The 22314-nt window shown below is 42.2% G+C and overlaps 1 pseudogene; it reads left to right on the top strand.

The window, feature by feature from the left end:
- The first annotated feature begins 5860 nt into the window (after positions 1–5860).
- Positions 5861–10241, top strand: LOC136318366 (histone-lysine N-methyltransferase PRDM9-like; annotated as a pseudogene).
- Positions 10242–22314: the final 12073 nt, after the last annotated feature.

Below are 22314 nucleotides of genomic sequence, written 5' to 3'. Positions count from 1 at the left end.
AACATCTTGTGCTGCAGATGGTGCTCCCAATATGATGGGCAAGAAAAATGGCTGCTTAAAATTGATGAAAGATGCAAATCCAGAAATGATTCTTGTGCATTGTGTTATTCATAGGGAAAACTTGGTAGCTAAAAACATCTCGCCTGTTCTGAATGAAGTATTACATACAGTAATAAAGTATGTTAATGCTATTAAAGCTAGTGCCAAATGTGAGCATCTTTTCAAGCTATTTTGTGAAGAACAAAATGAAGACCATGTGAGAATTTTACTTCATACTGAAGTAAGATGGCTATCTAAAGGAAACTGTTTGAAAAGATTTATGGAACTGTTTGATACTCTTAGTGATTTTTTTACACAATAAAGCTGAAATGAAATATCTGTTAACAATAGATGGTAAAGCATTTGTGAGTTATTTAGCCGATATCTTTGAAAAACTAAATATATTAAATAAGCAACTTCAAGGAACAAATAAAACTCTTGTCGATGCAAAAGCAAAGATATTTGGTTTCATTACCAATATTGAGTTATGTCAGAAACATATTAACAACAAAAACTTTAAACAGTTTCATTGGCTCCAAAAATGTGAAGTAAATGATACCGCTTTACTTGTTATTGTCAATCATTTGAATATTCTATCAGCTGATTTAAAAGAAAGATTTTCTGATTTAAAACAAATTGATTTTCCAACATGGGTGATGCAGCCAATGTTAGTGGATTTGTCTGATATACCAAATGTGCAGTATCAAGAAGAACTCACAGAATTGCAAAATGATGAGTCAGTTAAAGCTTTATTTAATATCAAAGGAGCGATGGCATGGCTTTGTGAGGAAACAGAAATCAAATACCCAAATTCAACCAAATGTGCAAGAAAACTATTGCTACCGTTTCCATCTTCATTTTTAGCTGAATGTGGATTTAGTGCTGTAAATGATTTACTGGTAAAAAAAAGAAATCAGCTGGATATAACACAACGTGGAGACTTGAGACTAAAGCTAACCAAATTGGAACCTAATATAAAATCTCTGTGCAGCAAGCATCAAACTAAATTAAAATAATAAATTAATATAGAAAAATCTGTATTAAAATTATTTGGAATTTAAATTTCTGTTTTTCATTATATGTTTTGAAATTTTACTGTGTTTTGTTAACAATTTCATAGTGATTTCTTCCTAGAACCTATCATTTATGTTTATTAAGTGAACAAATCAATTTTTTAATGTTAAAAATTATGTATGTTACATAGGGGGGGACATAAAAATTTTAGAATTTATCCTTAGAAAGGATAACGTGGGGCATGGCACAAAAAGTTTGGGAAACACTGCTCTATCCCCTTGCGCCACCACAGGTCAGGCCCAAGTGTCGCCTCTTAAGACACCCTATCGCAAGAGCACACGCAGGCGTGCAAGTGAGCACCCGTGGGCCCAGCAGTCAGCCTCAGCGCTGTCTCTTGCACAGGCACATCGGGGCTGATCATGCGGGCTGGCCGAAGTGTGGACATGGAAAGGAGCCCACGAGGTAGTGCTGAGGGAGAAGCAGAGAGGACATGGTGGGTTGGGGGCAGCCAGGACCCAGCGGGGCGAAGGGGGTTCTGCCGGAGACTGTACAAGATCATGTGGCTGCATCTTCCCCCAGCCACCCAATGACTTCAGAGGCATCCGCGCCTACTTCTTCCAGGAGGGTGGCCGCCTTGGGCGACTGGGAGAAGGCGCGCTGCTGCGCAAAGGTGATGGGGTGGGAGGACCAGGGGGGGACCGCGGGGCAGCACACAGGCGGCCTGAGTGTCGGTGTTGCTGTTGGGCAGATATTATGCTCACTTTGTTAAAGATGGTGCTGCTCACGAGGGAGCCCATCACCCAGGTGATATTAATGTGTGTTGGGGGCGGGCTGTGGGCAGGCAGGATCCTTATAGCTTGCAGCTTGGTGTTAGGACTCAGCCAGGGGTTAGAAAACTTTTTGGCTGAGAGAGCCATGAATGCCACATATTTTAAAATGTAATTCCGTGAGAGCCATACAATGACCCATGTACATTACACATTAGCCAATAAAAATTTGGTGTTGTCCCAGAGAATAGCTGTGATTGGCTCCAGCCACCCACAACCATGAACATGAGTGGTAGAAAATGAATGAATTGTAATACATGAGAATGTTTTATATTTTTAACGTTAATATTTTTTTTATTAAAAATTTGTTTGTGAGCCAGATGCAACCATCAAAAGAGCCACATCTGGCTCATGAGCCATAGGTTCCCGACCGCTGGACTAAGCCCTTTCCACCCTTTTTGATGTGGGGTGATACAATCCCATCCCGCTTCAGATAAGTGACTTTGTATCAGAGATTTCCTTGTTTGTATATTGGATTAATGGTTTTGGTTTCTACACTATAAAGTGGGACAGACCAGGAGCTTGCTCTCTCTCAGTTCCTTAGATTAGCATTAGAGAGGAGAGCAGAGAAAGGCCACATGGAGGAGAGGAGAAGTAGCTAAGATGGTGGAGTGCTGAAGGAAAAGCCAGTTGGTGCTGAGTTTTTGCAGAGAGAAGGAGATGGGTACAGAGGTGAATAAGGCTGGTGAGCTAGAAACCTTTGATTCTAGGAAACTCTGATAAGTCAGTATCTTTGTGAGCACTGAATGAGTGGGTTTTTGAGCCCAGTGTGTGTTTTACTTGCCCACTGGGTGCAAGCTAAGATTAAACATGATGGCCCACTAGTTTTGGGCTCTGTTGTTTTTTTACAGATTGTCCGAATCCAACGCAAACCAGCATGGGCCAGGCGGCTGTGATGGTGGTCATGGATTCTGGCTTTACATGCTCCTTCAAGTGCCTCCTTCAGGGGACCACAATTTTGTTTCTCCCCAGGCCTCAGAGCCCCTGGGCCCTCTTTCATGGGTCACCGCAGGCAGACCACCAGACACCCTGCAAAGGACACTGAGGACTCACATGAAAAATGGACTCAGAGGTGCTGAGGTGAGGGGCCGCAGGCATGATGCTTCCCTTTAGAAACCAACCTGGGTTGAGATCCCCAACCTCTCAGCAGCTAATGAGGGACAAAGCTTGCATTTAACAAACAAGTGAGATGAAACAGTACAGTTTGCAGTAAGGATGATTCACTATACTGCTTCCAAGTGTAAACAATTATACATGTTTATACATGTGTTAATGAGCAGGAACGGTATAAAAGTATAAAAGCACATAAGGAATAACTCATTCAGAACACTTGTCATCACAAGAAGAGGAGGAAGGTCTGGCAGGTGAGCAGTGCTCCAGGACAGGGTTCCCTGTGCAGCGCCAGGTACATCGCAGATGGAAAAGGATTAATCGTGGTGATTAAGGCAGCTGTGGTTGTGGGCCAGGGTAAAGACCATTGTATCAGGCCCTGTGTCAGCCATCTCTTCAGTGTGTCTGGTTTCATGAGGGTGTGGTCAGTAAGGTCCTTCCACTATCATGTGTCTAGCACTGAAACACAGCTGAAGTCCAGATGTGATCTCTAACTTGATGCAAATGGTTTCTTGGTCCACAGACCTGAGGCTTTGTTCATAAGACTGTTTGATGCTGACCAGACTTTAATGATTAAGGAAGGGTAAGGACGGCCAAATGTGTAAGGGTGAAAGTATAAGAAGGAAAGCAGCCCTGACCAAGTTGCTTAATTTGTTAGAGTCGTCCCCATACACCAAGGTTATGAATTAGATATCCACTCAGTGTGCATATAAGAATAAACCATTGAAGCCTGACAAGGTGGTAGCACAAAGCATAGAGCATCATCTAGGATGATGAGGACTCAGGTTTCAAACCCCAAGGTTCCGGGCTTGAAAATGAGTTCACCAAACTCAGTGCATGGTCGCTGGCTTGAGTGTGGGACCATAGACATGACCACATGGTCATTGGCTTGAAGCCCAAAGTTGTGGGCATGAGCCCAAGGTTGCTGGTTTGAGCAAGGGGTCACTGGCTCAGCTAGAGTCGCCTAGTCAAGGCATGTATAAGAAAGCAATCAATAAACAAATAAGATGCTGCAGCTATAGGTTGATGATTCTCATCCCTCTCCTTTTCTGTCTGTCTCTCTAGCTAAGAAAAAGAAAAAAAAAAAGGAAGAATAATCAACCACAAATACATAAATGAGTGGAACAACAAATCAATTTTTCTCTCTCACTCTTGCCTCCTCTCTCTCTAAAATCAATAAAAATTTAATTTATTGATTTTAGAGAGAGGAGTGAGAGAGAGAGAGAAGGGGGAGGCAGACAGGAGCAGGAAGCATCAACCTGTAGTGTTGCTTTTTGTATATGTCTTGATCAGGCAAGCCTGGAGTTACGAATTGGTGACCTCAGTGTTCCAGGTCACTGCTTTATCCACTGTGTCACCACAGGTCAGGAAAATTTTTAAAAATTAAAAAAAAAGAAGACAGAAAGGAGAAAGTGTTATGTTAAAGAAATGGACTTTCTGTCCAGTTAAGTTACCTTTATTATATTTTTTACATGAATGACCAATTTCTTTTTCTTTTTTTTTAGTGTGAGATAGAGAGGGAGGGACAGACTGGCTGAAAAAGAGAGAGATGAGAAGCATCAATTCTTCATTGAGCTCCTTAGTTGTTCATTGCTTGCTTTCTTTTATGTGTCCTAATTGGGGGGCTACAGTACAGTGAGTGACCACTTGCTCAAGCCAGCTACCTTGGACTTGAGCCAGCAACCATGGTGTCATGGATATGATCCCACGCTTAAGCTGGAGACCCTATGCTCAAGATGGTGAGCCTGCACTAAATCCAGATTAGCCAAAACTTAAGCCGGCAGCCTCAGGGTTTCAAACCTGGGTCCTCAGCATCACAGTCCATCCTCAAGAAGCAAGACCCTCTGGACAACACTCTAGATGAAAATTGGGTAAGAGAAAATCATTTGTAGATTTCAGTCCCTCTAAGTTCTCTAGAAAGACTAATAATTATGGCCTAGGTATGTGGGGTAGAATTTGGATAGGCCTGGATTTAAGCTCTACTAAACTGAGAGTAAATTTAGCACTGGAGCTTTGGGCAAATCTTACAGATTCTCTGAGCTCTTGAATGCTAATGTGTAAGGTGAAGATACATGCATATATTCTTTAACAGTATTCAATTTAATTTATTTCTTTGTGTATATATTTGTTTATTTTTTAGGTAAAATGAGGGGAGATAGTGAGGCTGACTCCCATATACACTCTTTCCAGGATCTACCTGGAAACCCCATTTCTCGAGTACTGAGCTATTTTTTAGCACCTCAGGATGATGTGCTCTGGCTAACTGAGCCATCTTCAGCACCCAGGGCCAATACTCAAAACAATTGAGCCACTGGTTGCAGGAATGGAAGAGGGAGAGAAAGGAAAGACAAAGGGGTGGAGAAGATGGTTGCTTCTCCTATGTACCCTGACCAGAATCACACCCGGGACATACACTGGGCGAACACTATCCACTGAGCCACTGGCTAGGGCTTAAATTCAATGTAAAATAACTGACAGATACACATTTTCCAATAAATACATCTCTGATAATAGCAACCATATGCTGTTGGTGTTGTATAGCAAGGCCTTTCCTAAATGCCTTACATATACTGTGCCCTTAATAAATATTTTATGAATAAATAAATGTAGGGAAGTTAAACCTTATAATGGAAAGATATAAAAACAAATATTGCATTGGTCATCTGTAGTCAGTATAGAGGCTTACTATTATACAGGCTCTCTGAGCCAATATTTTACAAAGGAAAATATCAGAGTATATAGAAGGACATGTGATAATTTGATGAGAGGAGTCTGTGTGTTTTCTGACAACATAGGGACTAACACACCAGCCTCCATTCAACTCATTCTTCTCCAACTTAGAACTCACGAGAAAGGAGACTGAAGTAAAGATGTATAGTCTATGAGAAAGAAAAGGCCATGTGCACCAAGAGGACAGCAAGCCCCAGGATGATGACTACCTCTGTAAGTGACCCTCAGAAGCATGTTATCTCTTCATACAATAATATTGTCTGGTCATTTAAGCATTCCATTCTCTATGGACTTGCCCTACAGAATTGAGGCTCAATAATGTGAGTGCCTGGGCTCTCTCTGAAGCTCTATATGTCCAGGAACATGTAGTCACCTTCCCTAATCCCTGTTGCTCTCACCCCCAGATTATGAGAAGTGTCAGAACTTCTTCATTGACAGTTGTGATGTGCATGGGCCCCCTACATTTGTAAAAGACAGTGCAGTGGATAAGGGGCATCCAAACCACGCAGCCCTCACTCTTCCCCCGGGGTTGAGAATTAAAGCATCGGGCATCCCTGAGGCTGGTCTTGGAGTGTGGAATGAGGCATCTTCTCTTCCAGAGGGTCTTCATTTTGGCCCTTATGAGGGCCAGATCACAGAAGATGAAGCGGCAGGCAACAATGGATACTCCTGGCTGGTGAGAAGCATTTACCTCTTTCCCTGTCTTGTGACTTCCCACATCCCTCCCATGGCTTGGTGGAACCTGCCTTTCTACATACTAGGACATGGATGGAGACAATATGGTTAGTTCTGGGTACAAGTGAACTTTGCACACTATGAAACTCCTGATAAGTGTCACAAGTTAAATGGGAGCAAAGTGGTACAGACACAAAAGAATGCCTCCTCTTAGTCCTGAGTGGACAGATCAACTCAGATGTGATGAGTAAGAAAAATATCATGTGGTCATGATGGCAATGCATACAAGCTGAAAGAGCTTTGTTGACAGTAGGATAAAATAATTTCTCTATTACATTCTCATTCAGAAAAAGTCTTTATATTTTTTTCCTGAAATACAGATCACCAAAGGGAGAAACTGCCATGAGTATGTGGACGGGAAGGATGAATCCTGGCCCAACTGGATGAGGTAAGGCCAAGAAGTTTCAGGGAGTTACAGAAAACACTCGTCCCTCTCAGGCCCATACATCTTTCCTTCTTTCATGCCTCCCTCATTGGTCTCCCTCAATCCTCTGTTCTTTTTTCTCCATTCGGTACTCTTTCAAAGCAGGAGGTATTTAGATAAAAAAGATAAAAATATAGCATATGTCCTTAAAATATAAATCTTTATGCTAGACAAAATTTAGGCACTAGGTAAAAAATTTTGAGGGCCTGGATTACACTTTAATTGACCTAATGAACATTATTTAAGCAAGGCCTTACTATATTCCAGTTTAGAGGAAGGTATTCATTATTTCAAAATATCATATAACCCATCTTCTTATAGAAAACAAATTGCAGACAGAGTGAAACAATTGATTTTAGAAATGTTTGACTATAACTTTTTTTATTTTTTGAGAAGTGCACAGTGCCAGGATACCTAAACCATGGATAGCCTAAACCTGTGAGGGCAGCAAATGATCCCAGTCTCACTTCTAACTAGAACTGAGTTCTGAAGCCTGCAGAGCAATGATAATTGGCCACTTCCTGAGGGGCTCTTTTATCAGATGCTACAGAATGTACATAAGCTATTATTGTTCTTTATGATTTTGCTAAGACAAAGAGACCTCCAAGTCCTGATCAGTTGGCTCAGCGGTAGAGCATCAGCCTGACTGTGGAAGTTCAGGATTTGATTTCCAGCTAGGGCACAGAGAAACACTCATCTGCTTTTTTGTCCTTCCCCAACTCCTTTATCTCTCTTTCTTCCCCTCCCACAGTTAAGGCTCTATTGGAGCAAAGTTGGCCTGGGCGCTAAAAATGGCTCCATGGCTTCCACCTCAGGCACTAGAATGGCTCTGGTTGAAGCGCAGCAACACCCCAGATGGGCTGAGCATTGCCCCCTCATGGACATGTCAGGTGGATCATGGTCGGGCTCATGCGGGACTTTGTCTGTCTGCTTCTTTGTTTCTCACTTCAGTGGTGCAGGGAGACCTCCAAGTTCATGTTGGCACCTGGGTGAGGCATCAAGTGCTGCCTAAATAAAATGTGAGGAGAATGGAGAAAGGCCTCTCAAGAAAAGATGGACTTGGGCAGAGTATTGAATGATGTGAACTAATTTAGACACAAAGTCCAACATCAAGTAGCAAGTTATGTGATATAAAACAACCTGAGATAGTTTGGAAAAGCTAGAGGCCACTGGGGTTTATGGCCAATCAGGGTAGAAGTCACATACTGGAATTGGCTTTGGAAAATGGTATTAGGAAGGATGAACACCATAAGCAGGACCTGGAGATAGAAAGTCGTACAACATTGTGACAGGCTCAGATTTTGAACAGGAGGTTCTCTGGGAGCACTGTGTGAGTGAGTGATATCAGAGCCTGAGTGTCAGGTGCAGAGCTGTACATGGATCTGAGAGGTAGTAAGAATTTATTGCCTGTAGGTTTCTTTTTTTTTACCTGCCTCAAACCCAGGTATGTGAACTGTGCCCGGGATGATGAAGAGCAGAACCTGGTGGCCTTTCAGTATCATGGGCAGATTTTCTACCGAACCTTCCAGGTCATCAAGCCAGACTGTGAGCTGCTAGTCTGGTATGGTGACAAGTATGGCCAGAAGCTGGGCATTAAGTGCAGCAGCAAGGAGAAGAGAGAGCTCGCAGCAACTAGCGGTGCACAACTGTTCTTCAAAATGAAAAGAGAGAACTCGTTTTAGAAATTTTTATGGTATGCTCTAAAATCAGTAAGATTTCAAATCAGATGCTTCAGAAATTAAAAATTCATTTCATATGCCTTTGATTCTTAGGTTAAATCTTTATATCATTTTGTTTTTTATTTAATTTTTTTAAGTGAATGGAAGGGAGATAGACAGATTTCTTCATATGCCCCAACCAGGGTCCACCTAGCAACCCCAGTCTGAGGTCCATGCTCAGACCAACTGAGCTATTCTCAGTGCCTGAGGTCAACACTTGAATCAACTGAGCTGATAGTAATTAAACCAATCGAGCCACTGGCTGTGGGAAGGGAAAAGAGAGAGAAGGGGATAGGGAGGAGAAGAGAAGAAGATAGTTGCTTTTCATGTGTGCCCTGACTGGAATTCAAACCTGGGATGTCCACATGCTCACCAACACTCTATCCACTTGGAAAACTGGCATGGGCCAGTTTTCTGAGGTCCACCCTTGTCTAGTGTATAGGGTAACAGCAGAGTTTCAATAGATGCTCAGAAGCCTAAAATGCAGTGCTGTGATCCAAGCTGAGACACTGGGGACCTTCCTGAGTGAGATGGGATGATTTTGCTGTTCTTGGCTATAGGGAGGCTTATTCTCTAAGATTTGCTTTGTTAATTTTTAGAGAATACACTTTTGTGGGGAATCCTCTCAGAGATTTGTTTATCTCCAACTGAGAGAGGATTGTGGATTAGCTGGAGAAAGATAGGAGTCAGCAATGTAAGAAGTATGACTGGGGATCCTGGCTGGTTAACTCAGTTGGTTAGAGCACCATCCTGTAATGCCAAGGTTGAGCCAGGTCAGACTACATAGAAATGACCAATGACTGCATATGTAGGTAGAACAAAAAATAAATTTCTCTTTCTTCTTCTTTTTTCTCCTCATCCTCTTCATCTTCTTTTCTTCCTCCTCCATTTTCTGTCTCTCTAAAATCAATAAATTTTTAAAAAGTATGTTTGGGGAAATATTTTGAAACTGGACTTACCATTGTATATGAAATGGGCTGACACTGAATAAAATCAACTATGAATATTTTATGTGAAGCTTGAAAAAGGACATGTTTTTAGTTTGTCATCTGTGGGAAACTATCAGGGAAACAATTTCTAGTTGGGGCCAGTGGTCTTTCTAAATAACTGTGTTAAAGTTACATGTATATAGAAAAGGTCAGCATTGTTTCATTCCTACAAGGGGTGAAAGAGCCCCTGATGCTACTTGACAGTCCTCATGTGGCAATGCACAAAAAGGACCCTTGATAAGGGCTTTCTGGAGGTCTAAAAAACATATAGTACATAAAAATCAAAAAAGAAAATGGACTGTAAAGAAACACTTTGTGGGAGACAGAGATAATACTGTCATCCCTATAAGAATGACTCGTGGGACAGGTCTTAACAAAACATATGACCCAGGCAGCCTTGTAAACATCTGTCCTGACCAAAATTTTCTCTTTCAGCAGAATGACAGCGAGAGATACACCCATGTGCTCCTGCTCTCTGGCCTTTTCCAGTCAGAAATTCCTTAGTCAACATGTGGGACGCAATCACCCCTCTCAAATTCTTCCAGGAACATCTGCAAGAGAACACCTCCAATCAGAGGATTTCTGCCCAGAAGATCCAAATAAGCATCAGCAACATACTGATACACACTGGCATGCCCACGCAGCTTTGGGATGACAAAGCTGAAGGTCAAAAGGTCAAGAAAAAGTCCAAACTTTTGCTTAAAAGGACCAAGCAGAGGAGGATTTCAAGGGTCTTTTTTAAACCTCCCAAAGGACACCTGGGAAGCTCTAGTGAGCAAGAGAAAATGATGCAGAAAGTGCCCAGCAGAGTCCAGAACGTGTATTCTGTGGACACAGAAAAACTGTCTATGAGAGTAGTAATGTCGAGAATTGTAGCTGTCAAGTATGGAGAGTGTGAGCAAGGCTTTGATGATGAATTATATCTCCTCAGACACCAGAGTACACACTCAGGGGAGAAGCCCTATGTTTGCAGAGAGTGTGAGCGAGGGTTTACACAGAAGTGACATCTTCTCACACACCAGAGATCACACTCAGGGGAGAAGCCCTATGTTTGCAGGGAGTGTGAGCAAGAATTTTCACAGAAGTCAACTCTCCTCAGACACCAGAAGACACACTCAAGGGAGAAGCCCTATGTTTGCAGGGAATGTGAGTGAGGATTACACGAAAGTCACATCTTCTCAGACATCAGAGAATACACTCAGGAGAGAAGCCCTATGTTTTCAGGGAGTGTGAGCGAGGCTTTACACAGAAGTCAACTCTCCTCACACATCAGAGGACACACTCATTGGAGAAGCCCTATGTTTTCAGAGAGTATAAGCGAGGCTTTTCAATGAAGTCAACTCTCCTCAGACACCAAAGGACACACTCTGGGGAGAAGCCCTATGTTTGCAGGGAGTGTGAGCAAGGATTTACACAAAAGTCACATCTTGGCCCTGGCTGGTTGGCTCAGTGGTAGAGCATCGGCCTGGCGTGCAGAGGTCCTGGGTTTGATTCTCGGCCAGGGCACACAGGAGAAGCGCCTATCTGCTTATCCACCCCTCCCCCTCTCCTTCCTCTCTGTCTCTCTCTTCCCCTCCTGCAGCAAGGCTCCACTGGAGCAAAGATGGTCCGGGCACTGGGGATGGCTCCTCGGCCTCTGCCCCAGGCGCTAGAGTGGCTTTGGTCGCAACAGAGTGATGCCCCAGAGGGGCAGAGCGTCGCCCCCTGGTGGGCGTGCAGGGTGGATCCCGGTCGGGTGCATGCGGGAGTCTTTCTGTCTCTCCCTGTTTCTGGCCAGAAAAATACAGAAAAAAAAAGTCACATCTCCTCAGACGCCAGAGGACACATTCAGGGGAGAAGCTCTATGTTTGCAGAAAGTGTAAGTGATGCTTTTTACAGAAGTCAAATCTTCTCACACACCAGAGAACACACTCAGGGGAGAAGCCCTATGTTTGCAAGGAGGGTGAATGAGTCATTAGCATTAACTTGCATCTCTACAGCCATAGCCACCACATAGGTCATACTTCAGCTCTGATGGGACTTCAGAAGAAGGCTACTGACCCCTTACCCTCCTAAGACTGTAATTAGTAAAGAATTAACTGATTAAACAAGTTCTTCACTTTCATGACAAGAGATGAGCTTGACAAATAGTTTCTTAAGTGTTATGAGAATGTCAACACCAATCTCCTCCATGGTCTCTTGGCCTCCTGTTCTAATAAATCTTATCTTTATAAAACTATCATGCCCACATACCTCATTCCCCCCTCTCTATCACTGAAAGCAGAGAGTTCCCAGAGGGCAGAGAGAGCTTACACTGTCAGACACAGAAACTCAACCCTGGAAATGTGAAAGTCTGGAGTCAATCTACTTAGGTTACTGCTCAGTGAGAGGGATTTGAGACAGTCTCACTAGGGAAAGGAATTTTCTTGACTTCCAGGAAGTGGAGCCTTTTCTCCTAGTAGGCTCATCACCCTCCTTACTTGGATTCTCTTGGTTCTTGTCCTGGATTTCTCTGACCTCTGTTGTCCCAGTGGTGAAAACCAGGGAGAAATATGTGCATGTCCGTGTGCCTGGCTCTGTCTGGGCACCTGGTCTCCATCACTCTCTCTTCACTGTCCCTTCAGGGTGAGAATCTCATGGTATACACCACATGGACTCCAGATCATTCCATAGTGGGTTTGAATCTCTGCTCTGCTCTCATCAGCTGTGTGACCTAAGGCTAGATTCTCAACTTCTCTGTGCCTGTTTTTTAATCTATAAAATGGGAATGGTGCTTGACCAGGCAGTGGTGCAGTGCATAGAGCATTGGAATAAGATGGAGAGGACCCAAGTTCAAAATCCCAAGGTCGCTGGTTTGAGCACAGGCTCACAGGCTTGAATGCGGGGTTGTAGCCTTGAGTGTGGAATGATAGACATGACCCCCATGGTCACTGGCTTGAAGCCCAAGGTTGCTGGCCTGAGCACGGAGTCACTCGTGCTGTAGCCTCCTGATCAAGGCACACATGAAAGAGCAATCAATGAACAAATAAGGTGCCCCAACAAAAAACTGATGCTTCTCATCTCATTCTCTTTTTGTCTGTCATTATCTGTCCCTCTGTCTCACAAAAAAAGAATTGCTTCTCTCTCTCCACACTCTGACGTAAATAAAATAAATAAACAAAAAGGCTAGACTCACCTGATTAAGGCATAGATGAAAGTTGATGCTTCTTGCTCCTCCCTTTCTCTCATCTCTCTATCTCCACTCTCCAAAATGAATTTTAAAAATAAATATATGAAATAGAAATTGCTAAACTATCAGTCTGCAGGATTAGAGATCTTCATTCAAAACAGTTGGAGTCATTTTGGATAATCTTAAAAACTCCCAGTTTTCATGATTCTTATTTCAACAAGACTAAGTATCTAACCTTGTAAAAATAAGCTCTGCCTGATATATTATTAAGAAATGGCAAATTCAGACTACTATAGTATGGCACTCACATCTGTTAGAAGAGCTAAACTCCAAATATGATAGTACCGATGTTCTCATGCATTCATTATTTCTTAGATGTCTCCTAAGAATTAAGCCTATGACCTTGGTGTATCAGAATGACACTCTAATAACTAAGCTTCCTGGCCAGGACATAACCATAAATTTCATCCAACTGTCATTTAGGAATAGAAAATACATTTTTTGAAACCAATAGATTACCACACACAAAAAAATCAGTAGAGATAAAAACTTACTTAACATAAGCAGATAAGTGGACCACCTGAGGAAGGAGGGACAGGCCCCCTCTTCACTGAGGAGAAAGAAACAAGACTCATGCAACAGAAGAGAGCCTGCATGGGTAACTGAGTCAGACAGTTCTAGATTAACTATTTTCTATAACCATGATGGCAAACCTATGACATGCGTGTCAACACTGACACGTGTAGCCATTTCTGATGACACGCTGCCGCATACCAGAGAAGTATGGGGCCGCATGCTGAGAAGGACGTTTTATCCTCGGCTCCTGAATGCCCAGTTGCAGTAGCCAAAGATAAAGCATTTGATGTAGTGTAGACACTCTGTGCCGGAGGTCTGTAGGCCAAAACAACAGAACTCTGGCACAGAGCCTCTAGTTCTGGGACTTCTGGTTAGGCCCTTTTTCTTGAAGTGACACACCACCAGAGTTATGCTCGGTTTTTTGGCAAATTTTGACAAACCAAGCTCAAAAGACTGCCCATCACTGTCCTATACTTCTCTGAAAGGGTGCCTGGGGCCACTTGCTACACAGAGCAAAGAAGATAGAATTTATCTGAAAACCCCTTCCCCTTTTCTTTTCTCAAAAGCTTTTAAGAAACAATGTTTACATGTCTTAATTAAAAATTTCAACACATTCTCTGATTTCACCTAAATCCACCCTCCCATCCTGGAGTCATGAGAGTGACATGTACCTCTAGACAACTGGATCACGGGCCCCTTGCATGAAAACCTGTATTTGATAAAAGGTATGTAAGATGTAAGAAATCTAACTTTGGGGAGCACGTGTTTGGTTGCCTCTTTGGGGGTCACACTGCTCCACTAGCTAAATAAATCCTACTTCCTTCATCAAATTGTCTGGGTGTTTTTGTCCTCCTTTGATTCCTGCAATACAGCCACTGACAGATAATGTACTGCACCCACCCCAGTTCCTCATGACCACCACCGAGGTCTTGTTCCCAAGATGCACATGACCAAAAAGCAGAGACACAGATGGAGGACACATTTAAAAGGGACCACATTGCACTAGAAAGCAAGTGGCAAAAACTTCAAAGATTTGAAATTACATAGCCCATTTTTCCTCTTCTCATGAGAGTTTACCTTTAAATCATTAGTAACAGATAAACCAGGAACTCCTTATACTTACAAATATAAAATACAATATTAAATAACCTGTAACATACAATGAAATTGGAATTCTAAAATAATTTTATCAACTGAAAGATAGTAATTTTAAAAAAACCTATGGTGCCCTGACTAGATGGTTCAGTGCATGGAGTGTCCTCCCTGTGTGCCAAGATTGTGGGTTTTGTCACAGGTCTCAGCACCTAAGAGAAGTGACCAAGAAATTATTTCATGCTCCTCTCTCAAATCAATGTAAAAAATATAAAAATCTAATGGAAAAAGATGTGATAAATCTGCAACATACCTAGTGTATTTCTCTCAACAGAAAGGCAGAAAAAAAAACCCAAGTATCTCTTTGACCATCTTTTTATTTTTCACCCAGAAAATACTATCATTTTTAGTTATCAACAATCTAATTCTGCACCTCACAGTGTTTCCCACCCATTTCTGCCTCTCATGGTGCCTCTCTGACACAGGAACCATTGTCCTCTTGCTTCCCCTCTCTCCTGGCCAGCAGTGCCTTAAGGAAACTCCTCCCAAACCTGAACCAGAGGGCTGAGGAGATAATGGACAGCTCAGAACACAACGGATTTCTCTCATGTGCCATCAAGCCTATGAATATTGCAGCCGTCTCTCAGATTTGACTAAATGGAACCTTGAGACTTCTCCCTGGAGCAGGTATTCCAAGTTATATAGAATAGAATCTTCCATTTGCTTTGCTCTTTCCCCATCCATATCTACCTTCCTGCCCACATGAACACAACAATCATTAGTGAACAGACACCAGAGTTCTTAGACAAATCTGGACCCCATGAACCCTAGATGGCTTAAACTGAGCACTGGTTCAACCCCCAAACCAAAAAGGGGACTTGGCATGAAACACTCGTCTACAGACCGAACCGAGAGTAGGACACACCCATGCCAGAAACTGACATTGCACTTTGGACACCAGAGCCCATACATCATACCCTAGAACTGGAGCTGCTTGTGGGCCCCACACTGGAACTCAAATACAAGGCTACATGCAAAGGGACCCCAGGTGCACAGCAGAATACAGATTCAACAACAAACCCTGGAGACAGACTTCTGATCTGTACCCAAGACCCCATAACTGAACTTCTGACATGGAGCCAAATGACTGACCCCACAGATGCAGGAGCTGAACCTGATACTCACAATGCAAACACAGCCAGGACTCCATAAAGGACATCTCATGATTCCCTAAGTCCAAGCAGCGAGCTTCACAATATATTTCACTACCAATGTAAATGTAGAATACAGAAAAATCACTAGCAGCACTACCACATTCTACCAAACCCTCAAAAATAAATCAAGAAACTGACAGATGGAATAGAAATAAAGCTTACCCTTAGCCAACACATGTTCATGATCTCAGCTGCAGGACTCTACAGGACTTAGTGCACCAGCTATTCATTTAATATGCCTGGCTCATCTACACTGTGGGGAATTAAATAAAAAATGTCCTTATACTTTGAAAGTTCTAGCAGGTGGGCTAATAATCAAGTGAAATAACAAGGGATAGTCAATGTGTAGTAAATGCTCAAGAGGAACTGATATTCCCTGTTGTGGATTATAAATGGCAGAAAGACATTGCAGATTTGAGGTTTAGCAAAAGGCTAAGTTCTCCCCCCTCCACTTTCATATTGGCTGTGATGCTGAGTATTTGCAACCACTTCACTTGTTTCCTTGGGTTGCTGGAAGCAATTTACATGCCCTTACTCTGACTCTTTGTTTGTTTTCAGATGTTGTTAGATTTCATTAATGCATCCTGTTTATGCCTTGGGAGAGTTTCTGTTTTAGCCTTGGATGTGTAACTTTGTATCAAGGACTTCCTTGATTTGCATATGGCTATATAATTAAGCAGACTGGGGCTATGGGGCACTTGGATATTGCCATCAGCATTTGAAGATTTCTCCCGGTCCCATTTTTTCTTGATGAGTATGTTTCCTTAATTCTGCACCATTATTAGGAACTGCGTTTGTACGAAGCAATTCTCAAAAATACAAGACAATGAGGTCATACCGGGGCTACAGATCACTTCCAAAAACTGAATTACAAAATCTAAGATATTCTGAAAAAAGTTATTGATTGATTTTAGAGAAAAGACAGAAGAGATAGAAAGGGGAAATGAGCAGGAAGCATCACCTCAGAGAAGTTGCCTCTAATATGTGCCTTGACCAGCAAGCCTCAAGTTTCAAACTGGCAACCTCAGCATTCCAAATCAATGCTCTATCCACTGCACCATCACAGGTCAGGCCAGAAACTTAGTTCACAAAGGTGACATAAATAACATGCAGCTAATTTGAGAACATGTGACACATCTGACAGATTACTTTTTGTTAGAAAACCCCAAAACCTATTGGACAGAAGAAATAAGGTAAGGGGGTCAACAAGCTGCTCCTTGCAGTCTTCATGTCTAACACTAAGGTACTTAAGTTCTCTTCTGAAACTGGCATGTGCACAAGGTGACAGAGAAGCACACTTCACACATATTTAAAGAGACCACAAAGCAACAGAAAGTGACCTTCAACAAGCTTCATGGTTTGAAAGAATATAAAGTATGTGTCTTGCTGTCATGGCCATGAACCTAGAAAATATTAATAAGAGGGACCTACGAGCTCCACATTATTTAAGGCAGGCGTCCCCAAACTGCGGCCCATGGGCTGCATGAAGCCTCCGGAGGCTATTTATCTGGCCATCGCTGCACTTCCAAAAGGGGCACCTCTTTTATTGGTGGTCAGTGAGAGGAGCACTGTATGTGACAGCCCTCCAACAGTCAGAGACAGTGAACTGGCTCCATGTGTAAAAAGTTTGGGGACCCCTGATTTAAGGTATAAATGAAATTTTCTAAATAACCCCCAAATGCATTACAATTGGAAACATAAAATAATTTCAATTAAATAAGTTAATATAATACATTAAAAAAACTCTATGTGGCACTGGCCATGTAGCTAAGTGCAGATACTTTTTTCCCAAATGCCAAGGTGACAAGTGTGAGCCCCATTGTCGGCACCTAAAAGGAGCAACCAATGAGCACATAATTAAATGGAACAACTAACTAGAGCAATGAGTGAATGCTTCTCTCTCTCTGTCTCAAGTGAATGGATAAATTTGGAAACTAATGAAACGTGGAGTGATGAATCCACAATGTGGCCACTGTGTTTCTCTCAGCAGGAAGGCAGAATAAAATGACAAACAAAAGGCCCAGATCTCTATTAGGACCATGTTTCTATTCTTCAGCTGGGAAGGACATCTTTATTGACCATAAACACTCTGGATTCTGAACCTCAGTGTTTCCCACCCATTTTTTACTTCGATGGTGCCTCTCCTACAATGGGATGTTTTCCCTCTTGTTTCCCCTCTCACATGGTCAGTAGCGTCCTTAAGGAAACTCCTCCCAATCCTGAGCCAGAGGGCTGAGGGGACAATGGACTTCTCAGGACAAAATGGATTTCCTCTAACGTGCCATCAAGCCTATGAATACTGAAGCCTTCTATCAGATAAGACTAAATGGAATCTAGAGGCTTCTCTCTGAAACATATTTTTCATTTTTTGTTTGTTTTTGTTTGTATGTTTTTGAAATGAGAAGCAGAGAGGCAGAGAGACAGACTCCTGCATGCGACCAACCAGGATCCACCCAGCAAGGCCATTAGGGGGTGATGGTCTGCCTAGCTGGGTCATTGTTCCATTGCAGCTGGAACCATTCTAAATACCCAGGCCAATTTTGCTTCAATGGAGCCTCTTCTGTTGGAGGAGAAGAGAGAGATAGAGAGAAAGGAAAGGGGAAAGATTGGAGAAGGAGATGGGCACATCTCCTGTGTTCCTTGGCCGGAATCAAACCCAGGACTTCCACATGTAGAGCCGATGCTCTACACCTGAGCCAAGTGGGCAGGACCCACATATTATGTTTTATAGAATAAAATCTCCAATTCACTTTGCTCTCTTTTCCTATCAGTATCTACTTTCCTGCCAATGTGAATATAACAACCACTACTGAACAGAGCTTTTAGACAGAATCAGGAACCAAAAGATTCTAGATGACTGAAGCTGAGCACTGGACTGACTCCCAAACCAAAAGAGGACTTGGCACTGAACAACAAACACTGCTCTACAGAGCCAACTGAGACTAGGAAACACCAATGCCAGAAACTTACATGGCACCTTGGACACCAGAGTCCATACATCATGCCCTAGAACTGGAGCTGCTCATGGGCACCACACTGGAACTGGAACACAAGGCTATATGTACAGAGTCTTCAGACACCAGATGCACAACAGAATACAGATTCGAACCACAGACTCTGGAGACAGACTCTTGATCTGTAACCAAGACCCCATAACCGAACTTCAGACATAAAGCCAAATGCCTGAACCCACTTGCTGCAAGACAGATGCAGGAGCTGAACCTGATACAATGCAAACAGAGCCAGGTCTGCATAAAAGAAATCTCATAAGTCCCTAAGTTCAAGCAGGAAGCTAAAATATATATTTCACTACCAAGTAATTGTAGAACAGAGAAACATAACTCACAGTGTTACCACATTCTGCCAAACCCCAGAAAAATAAACCAAGTAACTGACAGAGATAACAGAAATAATGCTTACCCTTAGCTGACACATGTTCCTGATCTCAGCTGCAGGACTCTCCCAAAGTTAGTGCCCCAGCCATTCATGTCACATGCTAGCTAATAGACACTGTGGGGGATAAAATTTAAAATTTATCTCATACTTAAAAAGTTTTAGCAGCTGGGCTAATAATCAGGTGAAATAATCAGATGGACAAGAGATATTCAATGTATAATACATGCTCAAGGGAAATTCATATACCCAAGAAATCAAGACAATAAAATTGTATTGCATATATAGGACATTTCAAAAACCTGAATAACAGAGTCTTATACTTTGGGGAAAAAATTATAGATTGATTATAGAGAAAAGAGAGAAAAGACAGAGAGAAGGGGGAAGAAGTAGAAAGCATCACCTCAGAGTAGTTGACTCTCATGTGTGCCTTTATCCAGCAACCTTAGATTATTAAACCAGCAACCTCAGCATTCCAAATTGATACTCTATTCACTGTGCCACCACAGGTCAGGCAAGAATCTTGAATCCTTTTATTTCTTGTTTTTTTTCTGAGAATCTTGAATTCTTAAAGGTGACATGGACAGGCCCTAGCTGGTTGGGTCAGCAGTAGAATGTCAGCTGGGCTTGTGGAAGTCCCGGGTTTGATTCATGGTCAGGGCACACAGAAGTGCCCATCTGCTTCTCTACCCTTCCCCCTCTCCTTTCTCTCTATCTTTCTCTTCCCCTCCTGCAGTCAAGGCTCCCTTGTAGCAGAGTTGGCCTGGGCATTGAGGATGGCTCCATTGCCTCCACCTCAGGCACTAAAATGGCTCCAACTGCAGCAGAGCAACACCTCAGAGGGGCCAAGCATTTCTCCCTGGTGGTCATGCTGGATCCCGGTCAGGCACATGCAAAAGTCTGTCTGTGTTCTCATGCTTTTCACTTCAGAAAAGAAAAAGTGACATGGATAACATGCAGCTAATTTGAGAACATGTGGCACACCTGACACATTACTTTTTGTTGGGAAACCCCAAAACCTATTGGACACAAGAAATAAGGTATCATCAAGCTGTTCCTTGGAGTCTTCATTTTAACACTAAGGTGATTGTACTTAAGTTCTCTTCTGAAACTGCCATGGGCACAGAGTGACAACAGAGAAGTACATTTTAAAAATACTGAAAAGGGCCTGACCAGGTGGTGGCACAGTGGATAGAGTGTTGGATTGGGATGTGGAAGGAGCCAGGTTCAAGACCCCGGGGTTGCCAGCTTGAGCACAGGCTCATCTGGCTTGAGCAGAAAGCTCACTAGCATGGACCCAAGGTCACTGACTTGAGCGGGGGGGGGGGTTGCTCAGTCTGCTGAAGGGCCACGGTCATGGCACATATGAGAAAGCAATCAATGAACAACTGCGGTGTCACAACAAAAAACTGATGATTAATGCTTCTCATCTCTCTCCATTCCTGTCTGTCTGTCCTTATCTATCCCTCTATCTGACTCTCTGTCCCTTTTAAAAAAATAAAATAGAGTGACGTCACGGAAGTGGCGCCGTGAGAAGCGCGTCCGACACCTCTCCCCTAAATCACAACAAATTTATCAACTAGAAACAGAAAAATTTATCCTCGGAGCATTCCGGAGTTCCACACAAACTGAAAGCAAAAGGACTGTTATCACTTGAATCTGAGAGACGAGGGTGTGGAGGAAGCTACCACAGCGACGCTCATTCAAGCCGCCAGGGAGTGCGCCCGCGTGCTATCAATAAGACTACACTCAGATGCCGATAAGAAAGAGGAAATCGAATATTATGGATACAAAAGAAAGAGAGGTAACACAAATAGATGTGGAAAAATCTATGGAGAAAAGACTTAACATATTGGAAGCCTTGGAGCTAAATGACAGAGAATTTAAAATAGAAATCTTAAAAATACTCAGAGATATACAAGAAAACACAGAAAGGCAATATAGGGAGATCAGAAAACAACTCAATGAACACAAAGAATATATTACCAAGGAAATTGAAACTATAAAAACAAATCAAACAGAAATGAAAAACTCAATTCACGAGCTGAAAAACGAGGTAACAAGCTTAGCTAACAGAACAGCCCAGATTGAAGATAGGATTAGTGAAATAGAAGACAAACAACTTGAGGCACAACAGAGAGAAGAAGAAAGAGACTCAAAAATAATAAAAAACGAGAAAGCCCTACAGGAATTGTCTGACTCCATCAGAAAGAATAACATAAGAATAATAGGTATATCAGAGGGAGAAGAGAAAGAAAATGGAATGGAGAATATACTCAAACAAATAATAGACGAGAACTTCCCAAGCCTGTGGAAGGAACTAAAGCCTCAAATTCAAGAAGCAAACAGAACACCAAGTTTTCTTAACCCCAACAAACCCACTCCAAGGCACATCATAATAAAGATGACACAAACCAATGACAAAGAAAAAATTCTCAAGGCAGCCAGGGAAAAGAAGAGTACAACATATAAAGGAAGGCCTATTAGATTATCATCAGATTTCTCAGCAGAAACTCTACAAGCTAGAAGAGAGTGGACCCCAATATTTAAAGCCCTGAAAGAGAGGAACTTTCAGCCAAGAATACTATACCCATCAAAGCTATCCTTCAAGTATGAAGGAGATATAAAAACATTCACAAATACAGAAAAGATGAGAGAATTTATCAACAGAAAGCCCCCACTCCAGGAAATACTAAGGGGGGTTTTCCAACCAGATTCAAAGAACAAAAGAAAACAACACCACAAGTAACAGCTCCACCAAGAACACAATAAAACCAAACTTAAACTGTGACAACAAAGGAAAAAAAGGGGGGAGAGGATGGAGATTAACAGTAGCAAAGGATGATGAAGTGCAGAAATACTTATAAGATAGGGTACTACAATGAATATGGTAGGTACCCTTTTCATTACTTAATGGTAACCACCCTTAAAAAAACCACCACAAAAAACACTTGACTTAAAAAAGGTAGCAACAGAGGAAAGAAGTATGGAACACAAACAAACAAAAACAAATGATAGAAAAACAAAAGAGAAGAATCAAACTAGATACAAAACTAACAGAAAGCAATTTATAAAATTGGCAGTAGGGAACCCACAAGTGATCAATAATTACACTAAATGTAAATGGATTAAACTTACCAATAAAAAGACACAGAGTAGCAGAATGGATTAAAAAAGAAAATCCAACTATATGCTGCCTACAAGAAACACATCTAAGCAACAAGGATAAAAACAAATTCAAAGTGAAAGGCTGGAAAACAATACTCCAAGCAAACAACACCCAAAAAAAAGCAGGTGTAGCAATA

Source organism: Saccopteryx bilineata, unplaced genomic scaffold (genome assembly GCF_036850765.1).
Source record: "Saccopteryx bilineata isolate mSacBil1 unplaced genomic scaffold, mSacBil1_pri_phased_curated manual_scaffold_78, whole genome shotgun sequence".
Lineage (NCBI taxonomy): Eukaryota > Metazoa > Chordata > Mammalia > Chiroptera > Emballonuridae > Saccopteryx > Saccopteryx bilineata.
The sequence above is the reverse complement of the archived record's forward strand: the minus strand, read 5'-3'. Positions and strand labels throughout refer to the sequence as shown.